Raw genomic sequence first — 13,766 nt, 5'->3', positions numbered from 1 at the left:
CCATAAAAACATAATTTTTAAAAATTAGCTAAGATATTCCACTGTTAAATATAAAATGTACTGCTCCTCATTTGTGGCAAATTCACTTTTATAGCATTTTACTAAATGACCTTAAGTCAAAATCATTCTCTTGAAAAATGAAGCATTCTTTTAAAGCCTATTAAGATCCCCAGTCTGTTTCAACCTGGAGGAAGCAAGGCAAATAAGAGACTGACTTGATCCAAAGCCATCTGACTTCAGAGAGAGTTTTGCTCATTTTTGGATTAGATTGTCCCATAAAAAGTGATGTAAGTCATGGTAATGGATACAGAAGTTTTATTACTGGATCACCCGGCACCACAAATCTGGTATCAGATGTGAACACCTCTGCATTATGCCATATCAGAGTGAAAAGTATGTTAGGTATGTTGATTTCTTGCCAGGTTCAGGAGAACAAACAATACCACAGCCAAAAGAAAGTGTTATAATACCTTATGTAATATCTTACATATAGCTTATGTAATAAGAATTCAAACAGCCTGTGTAAGTCTAGGACAAGATATATACCTCCTACATACATTTTTTTGAACCAGTATGAACCAGCAGAGTGAGTTTGCCCAGCACCTTGCAATTTGTGTCTATTAGATAGGGTGTGAAACATCCTAAATAATCATGTCAAACCACAGCCTGAGCACATAATAAAACAAGCTATTTCAAGTAAAATTTCAATCTTACAAGCACAGTCATGTAGCTGAAAACAGAAAACACACACATGGTCAAGGGAATCCCTCATGTTCAGAATTAAGTAATTAGCTGAGAAGTTATACAAAAGGGAGGTTAATCCATAATTTCCACATTTCAGTTTGGCCATAAACCTGGCAATGTTTAGCTAATACCCCAGAGATCATTCCAGGCTGGAAGAATATCTTTCCACCCTCAGCTGGAAATATTAAACAAGAAGTTTTCTGCATGATAAGATCCAAACAGTGCTGCTATAACACATTTCTGCAATCTCTGCAGCTGGGATTCTCAAGAGGTTCATGTACCACAGGTCCAGAGGCTCTCACTGGTATCAGAGGCACACTTTGCACCTGAAAATATGAAAAGGGCACATCTTAGAAGAGTGTTTCCCTGTTGTTAAAATATGGAGTGTTCATTCTCTTATGTGGCTCTTTAATAGAAGCAGCCAAATATCAGGAAGAATGTTTGCATTTGCCTCCACAAGAATCAAGGATGCTTTTGCAAATTATTTGCACCAAAAATAATTTATTTGAAAAATGCTATCCTATAACATCATGAAAAAACCCAATCCAAAGTCCAGGAAATGCAACAGCGTGCTTAAATGACACTGCTAACAACACAGAACCATGCCAGGATGAGGGTGACTATTCTGGAAGTTGTACTTTTGGCTCTATTCAGCCCTACTAATTAGGAGTGTTGAAGAAAGTTTTACTATCTTCCCAAACTCCTTTGAGATCACTACTAAAGGAAATATAGGCAGTGATGTGACCACAGCAAGTCTCTCAAAAGATCAGATATTTAATTTTGCTTAAACAGAAAACACATCCTGAGGAAAACAGGAGATTTATTTTCATAATAGGGTGGAAAACATAATCATCTGTCTCCAGAGAGGCTATAAACTGTTGGCAGTAAACATTTAACAAATAAAATGTAATCTGGTAATCAGTTTAGTGCTGTGCCTCTACCCTGAAATAGTCTGTCTGAACTCAGAGCAGAACACCATTAACACCTGGCACCCGAGCTATGGCCAGGCAATGCCAAGCTGGACTGAAGGCGTTTCCATACACCTTATTGCATCCATGCCAAGAGTACACAGAGCTGTCCTGAAATGCTGAAAACTAACTACTGCACAAGGAAAAAAACAGTGCCACAAAGAAGTCCCCGAAAGGTGAGGAGAAAGCTGTAGTTATCCATCAAGCCCTGCTTCCCTGCACAAGAAGGGGCTCAGCAGCGGCCGCTTGCTGGGAGCGCCACAGTGCCCAAGTCAGTGATAGCATCCCCAGCAGGGTGAAAGACTGCAATACCCTCAGCTGGCCTGGGGAGCCCAGGCCATTTATTTGGGTACTTATCTCCCATTTAGGAGATAAATGGGCTTCAGTCCCTCCCTGGAAGTAAACTATAACAATTCATAGTGTCTTTTAAGTTGGAAAGAGTCCCTGTATTCTTTTGTAGTTTGCCCACATTTAGATTTCACTTCAAGACATCGTTAAATGTGGGACATGGCCATAAAGCAATCAGATGAAGTGTTTTCCTTTCCTCAGACTGTGTTTAGCATTGGAATGACAGGTTACATTACTGTGGAGTAAGGACTGCATTTGTTTACTCTCTGAAACATAGTCAGAATCCAAGAGTATTTGAGTTCCTTTTTCAGGCTTTAAATAACCATTTTCACATCTGTTAGGTTTTTCTGGAACTCAATCAGTAAAATATCTTTCAGTTTTCATTTTTAAGTTCATCTTCTATATATATACCATATGTTTCTTAACATTTTATGCTCTATCATCTCCTATAGGCATAAGTCAGTTTTCTTGTGTTTCCTTTTCAAAAGATATTTAAAACTTTCTTAGAAACTATTTGTTAGTCCTTGATATTCTCAGATATGTATGAAATATAAATCTATGCCACTTCCAGTAGCCAAGGCTATTCTTAGTATACATGATCTAAAGAAGTTCAGACATTGCATGAGTAGTGTCACATAAACAATTGCATTCAATAAATAAATTAAGTAGAAATATAAAAAACAACAGTGTAATGTAATGTGATTTAGTTTACACAGAAATCTAAGTGCAAAATGTAATACTTTGGATGCCAAATGCTGTATTAATAGTGGATAAAAATGAGCCACTTGCTCCAAGGAGCTACTCTGTAATTCCAACATCCTGTCTTTCCAATATCAGTGCTGGAAAGAACAATATTCTAGGCTATTGGAGTGATCCACTTCATGGTTTATTCAGCCTTTCCCAGCTCTCCTCCTATGTTATGCACAAGCTGAGAAGACCCCAAGACTCATCTCAGCACCCACTGCCCAAGAAGATTTCAGTCAGCACCAGCTCTGCAGGTTTTGTCATGAAGTCCCCAAACAGCCCTTGTCTGATGCTTGCTGAAGATGAATCCCAGAGCCCTCCCCAGGCTCCCTGAGCACTGAGGTGCTGGGCATAGCAGGAGCAGAGCTGGACCAGGGCTGAGGGCCCCTGCTCCTCTGGGGCTTGAAGGCCTCTGGTTTGCCAGCCACCTTTAGTCATTCTTAACTGGCACCTGCAAGGAAAATAAGCACAACACATCTTATAGTCTTGCTGGCTGACTCCAAGATATCTTATCTATTTCTTTTTTCTTAGTAGGCTGTCAAGAAGATCATCCTTAAAGATTTTCACATTTTCTCCAGACTTGGGTCCACTGTTTTTGAAATGTTTTATCCTGGCCTTGAGCTACTGACTGTATTCTGACTGAAATTCCCCTTTCACCCCATCATAGTACAGTATCTACCAAATATAGCTTTGTTGAAGGGGTAAACTACTTGTGATTGATTTAATTAGGACATTAACTTGTCATTTAAGGTCCTGTCCCTACTACAGATAGGACATCACCCTCAAGTCTGTTCTTCTGCCCTCAAGAGGGTCCCTGGAGAACCCATGTACATAAACAGGGATGATGTTCACCTCTTGACTTGGATGTGACAAAGCAGGGACCTTCACTGTTGTCACACTGAAGTAGCTACTAATATTTCACCATGTGTTAATATTCTTTGCTGAATAGGAACAGAGTTCAACTTTTGCTTCATTTCCAACAAACCAGAGACTTTCAAACATGGGCTAATCATGTGTTTTGCTGAATTTTCAGCCTCCAGCAAAACAACCAAAGAACAGAGGCGAGCCCACCATCTGAGAAGCCTTCCTTCTTCCTCTTTCCAGGGTGCATTACCTCTGTTTACTTGTATTTGCAAATGGTAAAAAAAATAAATTGCGCTGTGTGTTCTTTAGTTGAACCATTCTTCCCTGGGAAAGGCTGGTTAGTCCAGAGTACACCAAGTAATATTAGAAGGCAGGAATTAAAAGCAAGAACAAAGACACATTCATTTAGCACAAAATAAATATGTTGAGAAAGGAGTTACTCAAGGCTTGAAAGAATATAAACCCACATTTTTAATTCTTTATGTAACAGTGACAGCAGCCTGAGTAATCAAGAAGAGGAAGTAATTGCTTAAAATTAGCATAAACTACATGCTCAATTTTACTAATAAAAGACAGTGGGAACATTTATATTACTAGATTTTTAATAATAAATCTTATATCTAAAATGGAGTGAAAGAAAAAAATCAAAAATTCATGTTTACTGGGAAAACAATTTAAATATTAGGTATGAGAGAGGTTTGATTAGGGAAAAATCACAGAACTATCAGAGGGAAAGCTGTTATTTTCAGTTCATTGAGGAGAATTCACTGGAGGTGCGGTAGACCAGGCTATGGTAGTTTCTCTACCTTAGATATCTAAATCCTCCTCTACTCGTATCTGAGGAATTGCTGTGGTCACCAGCTGCTGGACTAGGCTAGACTGGCAGTTTTAACTCTTGTCATCTTTCAGTCTCTGTAAATAAACCTTGCCTGGAGCAGGGGCAGGTCCAGGTCCTGCCTCCTGGAGGAAAGATCCAGGCAGTGGCCTGAGCAGTCAGTCCCCATCACTGAGTCTTGTTTCACAGCAGTATTTATACACAGTAAAGCAATATTAAGGGAAGCCTGAAGAAAGCTCATTGTGAACAACTTTGCGAATTGCATGTTGGGTGGTATTCTAAGAAATGGGAGAAAATCTCTGGCAATGAGGATGTGGGGAAAACAAAAGCTTTATTTTTCCATTCTCATTTTCAGACTGGTTTGTGTAGCCTTTCTTATAAATTAATTAGGATGGACTGAGTGGGAAGAAGGGATGGGGAACTTGTGCGCTTTTTTTCTGAACTGGTTTCCAAGTCAGAGCTTGGAAGCAAAGGAAGGACTGAAAGGATGGGATTTCACACCACAAAGACAATTCACAGAGATCAATTTGGCTTCTCAAATTCTTTCCCACACCATCTGCTGCTCACCACTCCTAGTCCTTGACTCATAAACCCACCTCTGACCTCTACCTCGTGCCAAATATCCTTCATTTTATAATTGTAGACAGGGCTATTGTCTGTCCACAATAATTTGTCTCAGCTTGGGAAGAGATGAAGAAAATATGGGAAGACACATAACTGCTTCCAGAACTACACTCCTTTCTATACTTATTTTTCTAAGAGCCATCAGTCAGATCCTCACTCTGAGTATAGCAAAGGCCACTCATGGTTATTTCCCATGAAATCAGGACTGCCACTCTAAAGCACTCTTTTGAAAATACATGTCATGTGGGGAAGAGCATGGAGGGCTTCACTGTTTCAGAGAGAATTTTCTTTTTGCACACTCAGAAAAACAACATTCTGTTCCAAAGCAACTGCATGCCAAGTTTGTAGCTAAAGTCATTCTGGAGCTATCCATGCAAGGAAGAAAAGGAAATCCATATCCCAAAAATGTTTTACTCATGGAAATTTATGTTTAGGGTCTAAATAACCTAAGGGATCCCTAAAAAACTTTTGTGAATTCTGAAAAGAAAAAAATCACTTAAAAGCATAGGGGCCAAATAAAGTATTGAAAATATCAAAACTACTGGACAGATTACAAACACATGAAAATGTTCATTTGAAGCTTTCAAATTGGTCCTATCTCCACCATTATTTCTTTGATGAAAAGAGTAAAAGTAGGTTAAGTCAAGAAACAATTTCCCCCATGTGGATTTTTCCTTTTCAGTTCATTTAGAAATAATTCAGAAGTGCTCTTGTCATGTCAAATGAAAAACTGTTAAGAATGCTTCAAGGAAATATATCTTCATTATAGCAGGCTTGTTATTTGGGTCTTCTAAAGGTTACCTTGGTAACTTTTTACATTGATCTTCAAGTATAGTTCACATCCTGTTGTATTAGAAACAGCTAAACATTTCAAGAATGCTAAATCATATGTCAATATCACTCTGTACTTTGACTTTTCAAACTGCTTTGGCTGACTTGTTCAATGTGCAGGTAAAGAAGCAAAGGGAGGAACAGAAGGTGTCCAGTGAATGATCTTACAGAATAAAAGACCACATTGTATCTTGATATCTCAGGTGTTTCTTTTTTAAAGTCTCTCCCCTTCTTTATACTTTGGAATAAGGTGACCATGAAAAATAGAGCTTAGCAAAAGAATGGGCATGTGAAAAGAAAGACTTTGCTGTACCATACATCAGTTGAAACTACACAGTATGCTTGGCAGCATGAGGACATGCCTTTCTTTGGAAAAGGTAATTTCATAGATCAAGCAGGGAAGGTGTAATTTGTTTACCTGTACTTTATAGTAACCCTTCTGCCTCTTTTAATAAATGCACAAAGTCAGTTTTGGGTTGGTTGGTTTTTTTTTTAATCAATCACCATTTATTTTCATTAATTACCAGTTTATACTCTTACACCAACATGAGGAAAAATCTTGAACCCATGCATATTCTCACCCTTCCCTTTCAGAGTCATGCAAAACCCCTTACATCCAAAGACATTCCTGGGAGCATGCATTCCAACCAAGCAAGTGTGATGTCAGAGGAGCTGAAGGCTGTGAGAGGAGACCAGAAGCTGTGGCTTGGGTAAATTTCTTTTGTTGGGATTCTTTCCTGAGCACTACTAGAAATCTTCAGGGAGGTACTCTCAAGCTACTTTTTTTTTTTATTATTATTTTTTTTTTTTTTTAAAGAATGAGAAGGAAAAAAAGGCTCAGGTGAAAAAGCAGATGCAAATTTTGTCCCATGCCAAGTAGAAAAAGCAGCCCATTTTGTTATGGAACAAAGTGTCAGTTCATCTCTCCCCACCCTACAAAAACGGAAAGTGGGTGAGAAAAACACTTCAGAAAAACCAAATGGTTGTGTGGGATCACAAGTGATACAAATGAAAGGGGGGAAAGTAAACAGTGTTGAAATAGAAAATGCAGGTGGTAAAAAGCAGGACTGCTGGGGTTACAGAGGTTACATTAAAGAGGAAAACAAGAGCCATGTGTGCATCCCAAGACCCCTGCAAAAGTAAAGAATTTCAGCTCGGCCTGTGCAACTGCCTGAATTGAGGATTTCTCTGCAGACCACATCAAGGGACTGCCTGCAACTTCTAGAGGCTCTAGACCAACACAAGATCAATACCCAGGGAGTGGCTCTACAGAAAAGAAGAAAGCAAAGAACACTTCCATGCTATGGGACTGCAGGATGGAAAGGGCTGACGACTAAGGCTGTGTTCCTGAGAGCCTGGGTGACCCAGGCTGACAGCTGGGGGATGCCTGCTGCTGCACAGCCTGGCCAGGCTCCACAAATCCAGAAAGCAGCTTCTTCTGCCCTCGGCTCTCTCTGGCCCTGGCTGCATCTGATGTGCCACACAACACCCACCTGACCGTCCTGCAGCGGCCCCAGCTGTTCTCTCCTGACTGGAACTGCACAAACCCTCTTACACACCCTGCCTTGCTCAGCACTTCTCTGCTCACCAAGGCAGACACAAGGTCTGTATCTTTTTCTTCCTTTCCAAGCTCTGACTTTGGGGCAGCAGCTTGCTGTATTATTTACGACGTCGCAGTGCAAGGCCAGGAATGAGGGAGGTTTGCATTCCAAGAGAGCCACTTCTTTCCCATGAAAAGTATGCACTGTCCTAACACCCAGAGTATGTTTTCTACTACAGACACATAATTTCCATGATACGTGGTATGTATAAATACCTTATTTCTACCTCTTCTCCTACAACTTTTGCCCTCCATAGCAACATAAAATAATGACAGACCCTGAAGGAAAACAGCAAAATTTTGTCCATTTTACTTGTATTTATTCTATGCAGATGGGGATGAGCATTTATAAAGCCTCAATGCATACCCTTTGAATTACTTATGATTATGATTATTTTATCCTTTTCCCCCCCTTAAGTACTTCTGCAGCTTCATTTACCCCACTCTGCTACTGTGGTCAAGCCTCTCTCACAATAAGTGTGTTCAGTATGTTTTCTCCTAAAAGTCTTGGGTCACCAGTAACCTGAAGATAAAACTGGAAATACAACTGAAGGCCTGAAGATTGTACAGCCTGCTGCCTGGACACCTGCAGGCCCCATACCTTGATGCCAGCACCATTTCACGCTGCATGATTCCTTCACAGTCCAGAAAGGTAGAAAAGTTTTAGCTTTAGCTCTCTGCTAGATTGAAGTTTTATTGTTATTTCATAAGACAGAAACCAAGGCAAAAATACTGAAGTCAAACGTAATGTGTATTTGTAATAACTCTACCTGGAGTTATTAAAATCTTGATTAGTTTCTAAGAATATTTGTCACTAATAAGTTGTTTGTACTTCAGCCCAAGCTTCTGCTCAACTTTGCCATAGCTATATTTGCTCAACCTATATTCCAAGGAGGTTCCTTATTGCACACACAGCCATGCCACGACAGCTGGTGTTGGAGGGGGAAAACAGCCAGCAGCAGAAACTTCTTAAGCTTCTTCAAGGAATCCTGGCTTGAGACCTTCTAAAATAAAACAAATCTCTACCAGTCACATGCAGTATAATGTGGGATGGGGGTTTTTTGCCCAAAGGACTCTAAAGCTATGACCACAGCACTAGAAAAAACAGGGCCTGGAAATGAGCTTAAGTACTGAACTGCTAATTGCCTATTATGCTTAACTGCAAGCATGTGTCCTGGAAAAGGTTTGGCTCATGTCAGCTCACACTGTCCCAGACAGAATCCAGACCCGGAGATGGTGAGTGTGCAGCCCATTCCAGCAGGCAGCATGCACCAGGCAAACACCAGACCAGCCTCCCCTTTTCCCTCTTCCTGTGCCTGGCATCACCTTTTCTCACTGCCTTCAGACTCTCCAGAGCATAGGACACGTGTTCTCAGCTTCATACTATGAAAATGTCACTCCAATAACCCTTTTTTTTTCATGAAAAGAAAGAGCCAATAAAAAAGCACAAACATGCTAACAGTTATATTGTAGGTCCATGAAAAGGAATCAACTGGTTTGTAAAATGCATCTGGTCAGGTCTTGGTACTTGGCCAAAAAGCCAAGTGCCTTCACTTTATTATTTATTATTTGTTTTATTTGGTGTTATAAATATAGTCCAGCTGCAAGAATCTGGTCTTACCTTCACAGGGATGGCAGAAGGCACCTGAAGGTCACCATCATTTGGACAATACTGACAGGCACATGGGGGTTGGAGCTGTGAAGGGCCAGGAGCTGCATTCAGTGATCCTTGTGGGTCCCTTCCAACTCAGCATATTCTGTGATTCTGTGATCCTTTAGAACCAGGAAAGATTTTTTTCCTTGTGCAGAACAAATGTTAGTTTTGATCCTAGAAACAACAATTTCTTTGGCTGAAGCCTCTCTGTTTAAACAGACACCCAAATAAGAACATCAGGAGAAATGTCCTTCATAGGTAACAATAATCTCACCATCTGTAGTTCTTTTTTATCCTTGAGATGTCTGTAGCTTTAAGAGTAAATTAGGGTGGTTTTTTCTTCTCCTTGTTTTTATTTTAAGATCTCAGAATTTAATTATGTTGCAACAGGAAGCACGCTTCATTTAAGTGATGTCAGAATTTCTTTCTTGAGCTGTTTCATGGGAAGAACCCTTACTTCTTTTTCTCTGTTTACACTGAAGGTTCATGAAGCCAATGTAAACAGCAAAATGAGTGTAAACACCAGGGATTGACTTTAGGAGATTTGAAAGCAACAGGGTTTGCCGTAATAAAATTAAGCAGATAGTTTAGTATTTCTATATATCTCTCTATATAGTTTGGAGTCCTGAAGAAGTACACAGGGTTTGCCGTAATAAAATTAAGCAAATAATTAAGCAGCAGTGTTTGCCTTAATAAAATTAAGCAGATGGTTTAGTATTTCTATATATCTCTATATATAGTTTGGAGGTCCTGAAGAAGTACGTTCCCCTTATTAAACATTCACCATTTGAGCTTTTTGAGGATTTCCTCAAGTGATCAAGGATAGCATTATGTTGGTGTTAAGCTAATTTTTTATTAACTTCAGGGAGAAGACAAGTAGGTTATTGCTTCATTAAATGTGCAGAAACTCAGTGAAGTTGTATTCTCTGCACTGCAATACAGCAAGATTTTTATACAATACATTATTCTTAAAGGATTGTTGTCTCTTTCTTGTGAGCTGTGCTTTGACTCTAACTGCCTCCTCCTCCTGCTTATTGTGGATGTCTTCTGCTTCCTCTGAGTGTCCTGTAATATTATTGGGGAAATTTCCATGATCCTAATACTAAAACTCCTCGTTATAATTACTTTTAAAAAATGAGGGGGCAAAAAAGAAGAATGTCACTGGAGAAAAAAAAAATCTATTATCTTACCCTAATCAATGTCAGAACAAATAATTTTGCTTTCTAACAAGCAAAACCTAGAGGAGAACATGCAGGTGATGGCTGTTGAATAAAAGTTTAGGAAGAAAGTCATACAGTTTTAAGATATTCCAATCTAGCCAATGTGATGAGAGCTTCATAAAGCCAAAATACTCTCAGAATGCTTAAAAGCGTCTGCTTGCCATTTCCAGGCTGAAAAAAACCAAGGAAGGATTTTAAAGAACTCAGTGCAGGGCTAAAAGAATTATTGATTGCTTAGGTATGACTAAAATCTCACCGGGATTTACAAGGAGCAGTGACAGTGTGGGTGCTGGAGTTCATGAAAACACTCTTTGTCTCCACTGCCTTGTCTTCCCTTCGGCACCGCACCAATCCAGGTGAGCCAGGTAAATACACACCTGAACTGAGATCCCCGGAGAAACTATGAAAAGCAGGGCAGATTCAAACAACAGCAACTAACAGTTTGGATATTGCATCTTGCCAGACTATCCGGGTGTGTCTTTAGGCTGCTGTCACCTCTGTGTTTGCCTGCGGACGTGCCGCGAGAAGCTCGGCACCAGCAGCCCTGCGGCTAAAACTGAGGGTACACTCAGCGTAACCGCGGCACTGGGGGCTCCGCACAGAGCAGACCGCGGGCAGGCCGCGGGCACCCCTGTTCTCCCCTCGGTGCTCCCAGTGCGCTGCGCAGGAAGGATCCAGGCAGGGAATTCTCCTGTTCAGGGGACCCCGACACCGCTTCCCCGCAGGGCCGGGGCGCTGCCCGCGCCCGCCGCAGGACTACAGCTCCCAGCGAGCCTTGCGCCGCCTCCATCTTCCCCTCACAAACGCCGCGGGTTTCGTGCTTGAAACACTGCGCCTTGTTGAAATATAACCTGTCCTTGAACAAAACTTTCTTAGAGCGTGCTTTGAGCCTGCGGGGAGGCGCGCAGCTGAAACAGATCCTCGAATTAGCCCTCATGATCTCGTTGGGTTCACTTTGGCAAGAGGCCGGAGTCTCCACTCCCGGGCTGCTCTGCCTCCCAGAGGAGCTGTAAATCTGCTTTTCTTTCCTGGAGGCGATGTAATGTCCTGGGAATGTCCTCAAAATACGTGGTGGGTCAGCTCATCTCCTGCTTCAGCAATATTCAGCAAACCCGGCCGCTGGCCTCTCCCACAACCCACCCCCCTTCACAGTTCCTCCGTGTTTGGGACGATTTTCCTGCCAATGCTGCTCGACATTGCCGCCTGTGCTTTCTCCTTGCCGTAGCCTTGCTGCCTATGAGTGAGGAGCCGTAGTTCAAGCTTTGCTAAATCTCACAGATCTGTACCGCGCCTTTTGTTTGTGTGCTGTACATGGCAGGAACAACTCACAGCAGGTGCTATGTGGGCAGTATGTACATACACACACAAACACCATTTTCCAAGTGGCTATCACTCTATATTTTTGATTTTGGGCAGCCATTTGGCAGTCTTCACTATGGGGAACTCAGTACTTTTGAAAAGTTCACGTTCTGTATTTTATCTAGAAGTAGGCATTGCCTAGGTAGCACTATCATAGGTTTTCCGTAAACGCACCAGCATTTCTCCTCTCCCATCTCCCTTTGGGTGGATCTTAGTTAAGCACAGCTCACATACAGGATTTTGAGAGCCCTGCTAGAGGAGGAGCCTTGGTAGGAGATCTGGCAAGGCCAGGGATCTGCAGGCAAGGATTATCTACAGCAAGGTGGCTTGGAGATACGATGGATGCACATGTGCATCTATCCAGCCTGGGAGCAGGGAGAGAGTAGAAAGGGCAACAACTGGATCTCAAATGCTATGGCAGAGAGCTGTATATAAGTATTAGGAGACCCAAGGAGAAAGAAATATGAGTCAAAAGATTTGAGTAGATTGGGTGGGAGCCACAAAAGTGGGCTGGGGTGAACTAGGAGAAGCTGAGATGAACAAGAAGCAGAGTCTGCAAGTGGACACCAGGGGGGAGGAAGGAGAAGGAGGAATCTAGGCGGCAGTGTGGAAACACATAAGCTGTTTATGCAGAAGTGGTGTGAGGCTCCTCTTGTGTGAGTACTCTTATCACCAGGTTGGAGGCAGGGACACAAGCAATAGTTGGTGATTCTTCTTCCTTTGTTTTGTTTTGTTGTTGCTGGTTTCCCCCCATTTTTAAAGCATGGAAGCAGCTTTGTTCTCCAAATGTCCAACACCATACTCTTTATCTTGAAAAAATAAAAAAAAAAAGAAAAAAAAAGTAACTTAAGTAACACTTCCTGCAATTGACATTGCATCCATGCACTTTTGGAGCCTGTTTTCTAACCTTAGCATCACTGGGCTCTGAACAATTTCAGGAATGCTTCCTTAATTTCTCTCACTCTTTTCCATCAATTGGCTTCTCTCACCCCACCCAGTCTTAGCAGCAGGTTTACAGGCTTTTCTTACCATTCCCTCTATAAAAATATGTACCTTTTGAAACAAAAGAAATTGAGTGCTCAGTCCATCCTATCCCAAGGAGCAGTCACCTTCTCAGGATCTTGTTTTCTGGGTACCCCCTATCACTTTTTACCTTCAGAAACTTTCTGGTAGTACACTAGAACTCCATGTTCTTTCCCATGGCATTCCTTACAGCTTCCAGCTTTGCTATCAGCCTCAGTGACTGGAAAAAAGATATGAGGATTTAAAATCCTCTTCCCCTTAACAACAAACTAGTGTATGCACAGTGGCACAGTCTAGAGTCATCCATCTCCTGAACAGCTTCCACAGAAAAACAATTTCAGAAATGCTAAATAATCACAAATTAACTGGTCTTTCCACAAGTCTGGCTAAGCCCAGGCCTCCCAGCCCTGTTATGGTCTTGTGTAAATCAGAAATCCAGAACTAGCATAAAAACTACAACAGCCTGAGGGAGCATCTAATAACATCGTGTGGGAAACTGCAGCGTTCCCCTGGCTGAGCCCCATGAGGTCCCTTCCAGGCATCACTCAGTATAAACTGGCAAGAAAGCTGTGTATTGATTTTGATTATCCGCACTATATGTGTGCTTGTAGAATCTGAAATTAAACAGCGGATTGGGTTTCTAGTCCCAACACCCTGTTTATTCCTGGTTTTATTTTCCTGAAGGAAGGCTGAAAGAACAACGGCGAGCAAAACAAACCTTGCGGGAGGTTACAATGTACACAAAGCCATCTTGGGCGTAGGGGCGGTTCTTCGTTTAGCAGAGAACGCGGGAAAGAGGGCGAGGGATGGGGATGTCTGCTGATGTTTAGGGAAAGCAGCAGCAGAGAAGGGCAGTTGTTCTCGGGGCGCACTTAACCCTCACCCGCACCCTCTCCGCTGGCGGGCACAGGCCCAGCGCACGCCCCGGCTCTCACGGCGCCGAGGCATCGCC

The sequence above is a fragment of the Geospiza fortis genome, unplaced genomic scaffold (assembly GCF_000277835.1).
Source record: "Geospiza fortis unplaced genomic scaffold, GeoFor_1.0 scaffold50, whole genome shotgun sequence".
Lineage (NCBI taxonomy): Eukaryota > Metazoa > Chordata > Aves > Passeriformes > Thraupidae > Geospiza > Geospiza fortis.
Note: the sequence above shows the minus strand (reverse complement) of the source record.